The sequence below is a fragment of the Nematolebias whitei genome, chromosome 16 (assembly GCF_014905685.2).
Source record: "Nematolebias whitei isolate Nwh7 chromosome 16, NemWhi1, whole genome shotgun sequence".
NCBI classification, from domain to species: domain Eukaryota; kingdom Metazoa; phylum Chordata; class Actinopteri; order Cyprinodontiformes; family Rivulidae; genus Nematolebias; species Nematolebias whitei.
In genome coordinates this window covers 1,784,298-1,788,975 of record NC_056513.1, presented here as the reverse complement: position 1 = coordinate 1,788,975, position 4,678 = coordinate 1,784,298, and positions in this window count along the sequence as shown.

Sequence of the window (4,678 nt, the reverse complement as noted above, 5' to 3'; positions counted from 1 at the left end):
ACACGTTTGAGTCAAAGTTGGGGTGTCCTAATTTATTCCTCAGCCAAAACTGAACGGCCTTCACTCTGTTGTCTCTTAAAAGTTGTCCTGCTGTCCTGCCACTCGTGGACTTGCTGCCTCTTGGCCAGGTCGTTACTGAAAATGAGAATTTGTTAAATAAAGTTCAAATTGAACTTTAAAAAAGTTACATTTTACACAAATCTAAAGTACTTCAGTTTGCATTGTTTGGTTACATGGGCATTAATCTTTCTGTGTTTTGGGGTTTTGTTCTGTTATTTGTGCAACCCTTGTGTTTTCCCTCCTTGTTGCTCCCGTCGCACCTGTCTCCAATCCCAATCACCCCAGGTGTGCGTCATTTTGTCTCGTCAGTCTCCTGATAAAGTCGGTGTCTCTGTGTTCCTCCGTTGTCCGTGCGTTGTCCTGTCTAGGCTTCACGTGCTGCTCCTCTTGTCGTCTTCCTAAGAGTAAGTTGCTGCTGCCCCGTCAGCTTTAGTTTTGTTGATAACTTCAAATTATTTTGGCCTGGAAGTCTCCCGCTGTCTGCCTGCACTTGGGTTCCACTACATTAAAGCAGAACCATGTCATATATTTGTTTTACAAATGTCCAGATTTGTTAAAAATGCATAAGATGTTTGAATTGTTCCCACGACTGTATGAAAGATTTTCTGTTCTATGAAATTTTGCAACATTTGAAATGTTTTTTTAATAAATGGGAAATACATTTTAACATCAATATCTGCTCATAGCTTTGGGTATCTTCAGTGTAAATTAAAAGCAGCTCATTGGAAAGATACAGTTTTGCCCTGGCCCAAGACGCCAGATACTGCAGATATCTGTAGTATCTGTAGTATCTGCAGGTAGTATTAAAGAGAGGAAGTAAAGAATGAAATGGAAGTTCTTAGTTCACGTCACCTTTATCTGGTAATATGTCTCCTCTCTGGCAGCGTCTGCTGTCGTGGAACAAAGATTTCCAAACAGACCAGGGCGCAGTTCGTCAGATTTATTTACAAAGCTTTGGAGAGCAATCACTGAAGATTAATGCACTTACAAGATCACGCTCTTATCAATGCCCTCCTCCGTCTGGAACGCTGACCTGCTCGAACTTCCTGAGCCGGTTAAGTTATTTTTACAGACTAACCTCCAGCCTCCATGTGCGCGTCGTCATCGAAAGGTCCGCTGCAGACAGGAAGGGGTGGATCTGAGTCAAGGAGACACGTCACCAAATCATATCGACTGCGTCATATCAATATTATACTGATCAATCAAACCTTGAGGATAAGAAGTTCTTTCTGTTCCTCGCTGATCAAGACTGTTCCATGGAACAGTTTATTATCACAGGGCAGAAAGGTGCTGAGTGCAAATAATACAGCTTACCTTGACATCACACCCCTCCATCCTTTACCTTTACCTGCTTCTTCCTTTTCGGGTCGTGGGGGTCACTGTCCAGGAATCACTGTGCGAGAGGCGGGGACACCCTGGACAGGTCTCCAGTCCATCACAGGGACACATAGAGACAAACGAGACAGACAACCATTCACTCATCAGCCTAACATGCATGTTTTTGGTCTGTGGGAGGAAACCGGAGTACCCGGAGAAAACCCACGCATGCACGGAGAGAACATGCAAACTCCACCCAGAAAGGCCCCCCCAGCCGGGATTTGAACCAGCGTAACCTGCTCCCTGAGAGGCAGCAGCTCTACCAGTTGCACCACCGTGCCCCCCCTCTCGATTCAATATTATTAACTAGTGTTAATCTGAAAAAATAAGGAACGTGTATATGGTCTCAAACAACAACAAAATCCCACACAAAGAAATTTCAGCAAAAATGGTGGGGGGGGGGTGACCGACTGAACGAGGTCTCCTTGTCGTCTAAAGGTTCCCCCCGAGTCGAGGGGCCTCCTCCCAGCTGATAAGTTGGGCGTCAAGAGGGAGTGAGAGTCCCACGCCCAAAGAGCAGGACTATCACTTTAATAATCCAGAGTTTAAATTTTGTCTAATCTTTGAAAGTTTAGGTGGATTATCTGTGAGAAACGCTGCATGCTGCTGCAACGTAATACATGCCAAGACATTTCACTTCAAGGTCAGAGGTTAAACTGACCTAGAGAAATATGTAAAACCATGCTCTTGATCTAGACTTGGACAAAAAAAAAAAATTTATTGCAGCACAAGTTGACTCAGTGCAACATTTCAGGAAAACCGTGACTGAAGTGAAACTCTTTGATTGTCGAGCGCTTGTAAAAGTATTTTAAACTCTTTTCTAACTTGGTGAGCATTCTGTCCACCATAGATCATTCCCAACCATGTCATCAATTAGCAGCCGTGCTACAATCAGCCTCACATTCCTGGGGATGTCTCTCATCTATCACGGGCTGAGCTGAGAGAGCGTGCACGAGGCACTTACTCACACTTGAAACCAATTACTGCCGAGCAGCTCCACCCAGAACACGACCGAGAACCGGATCCGTTTTGACAAAAAGTCTCGCTCATCACTCCTGAAAACTCTGTGCTAGAGTAACGCTTATCCTCTCTGAAATTAAACGAAGTGTTTTTACGTCATGTTCATAGAACATTTCAAAATAAAGCGCAACAGTGTGGTTTGAAATTAATTTGAAGGTTGGGGGGTGCTCTGTGTGTCCGTTTGACTCTCAGGTAATCACAGCAGGTATTTAAAACCTCCTCTAAACATTTTGATACACGGAACTACTTTGTAACTCAAAGAATATCTTTTCAGTCCGTCAGATGAATCCAATAGATTTTACATTTTTAATCAAAGACTAAAATCAGTTTTTGTAGTTTTATGATTTTCGTAGAACTTGAGAAAGAGCACGGATCAATCAGAAGGTTCACGTTTTATCATTCTCGTTTATATTCTGCCAACATTCTGGCTCGTCTTCAGATCATCCCAGGTTTTGTATCAACAAGTTTGATCGAAGTTTTTAACGCTTTACAGCAGAGGCATGACGTTTTGTTTTCAGACTTGTTGGCGTTTAAATTATTCCTGCTGGGGATTTTATTTTAAAATTACATTTAATTAATTAACACCACAATACTTTTCTAAAGCAGCTCTTTTCATTCAGACCGTTACTCAGTTTGTTGGTTTGCTCTTTATTGGGGGGCGGCTGTGGCTGAGTGGTTAGAGCAGTCGTCCTGCAATGGGAGAGTTGGGGGTTCGATTCTCACTTGTTGAAGTGTCCCTGGGCAAGACTGAACTTCTCATTGACTCCGATGTGTGTCCCCTCAGTGTCTGAATGTGATACAGCTCTGATTAGTGTTTGTACAGATCTAGTATAGAGCTGTATGAATGTGTAAATGAGGCGCAGGTTGTTGTAAAGAGCTCTGCGTGTCTTGATCAGATAGAAAGGAGTTGTACATAAGTACTGTCCATTTATCATTCTTAAAGTTCCCGGTACTAGATTTTCCTAAAACATTTAATTGAACAGAAAAGTTTCTCTGACCCAGCCTGTTTGTGCAGCTCATTTTGTAGATTTTAATCCATTTTTAGCAGAGAAAATGAGTGATGTCCTTATCATTTATCTGCTTTGTACTTTTTATTCAATATTTGTTGTTTTAAAACGTTCACTCAAACATAGCTGCACATGAAACACGTGCATACTGGATAACTTGTGGAGTTAATGGTCCACGTGTCATGAGGCTGATTAGTCCAGTTTATTTTGAACTGTTCTGTTCAATGAAGGGTCGGTTATTTCTTCTGAGTCTAAGGGTGGACACGCACACTTGGCATTTCTTCGCTTTGTCTTTCACAGACCAGGGATGTTCACGTTCTCAGAATCGATGCAGCAAAATGACTGCTTTAGTTCTAATTTATACTTAGTATTAGTATTAGACATTTTGATTGAGTTGCGTTTTAATGAAAGCACTGGCGTTACCACCAAAAGACGACACGTGAACGAGCTGTGGGTCCAGAACGATTCCAGACAACCCTGACATTTACCCCCTGGTTGAAGTGTAAGAATATTGTCTAACGAAGGCGCCAACAAGCAATCTTGTTAACCAATATTCTTTTTAACAATTTACCACAACTATTTAAAAAAATAAGGGCAGCACGGTGGCTCAGTTGACAGAGCTGTTACCTTTTAGCGAGAAGGTCGCCAGGACCTTTCAGAATCAGAATCAGTTTATTATCGCCATGTCAATGAACGAGGTTCACAAACTAGGAATTTGCTTCGACATAAGGTGCGAATAGTAATAAAGTAAAATAAAGTAAAAATGAAGTAAAAATGAGAACATTACATAAGACATAAGACCTGTCTGACCTTTCTGGGTGTGGTTTGCATGTTCTCTCCATGCATGCGTGAGTTTCCTCCCACAGACCAAAAACATGCATGTTAGGCTGATGGTAACTCTAAATTGTTCCTAGGTGAGAGAGTGAATGGTTGTTTGTCTCCATGTGTCCCTGTGATGGACTGGAGACATGTCCAGGGTGTCCCCTGCCTCTCGCACAGTGACTGCTGGGCATGGGCACCAGTGACCCCCACGTCCCAAAAAAGAAGCGTGTAAAAGAGGATGGATGGACGGACGGACGGACGGTCGGTCGGTCGGTCGGTCGGTCGGTCTGTGTGTCTGTCTGTGTGTCTGTCTGTGTGTCTGTCTGTGTGTCTGTCTGTGTGTCGGTCTGTGTGTCTGTCTGTGTGTCTGTCTGTGTGTCTGTCTGTGTGTC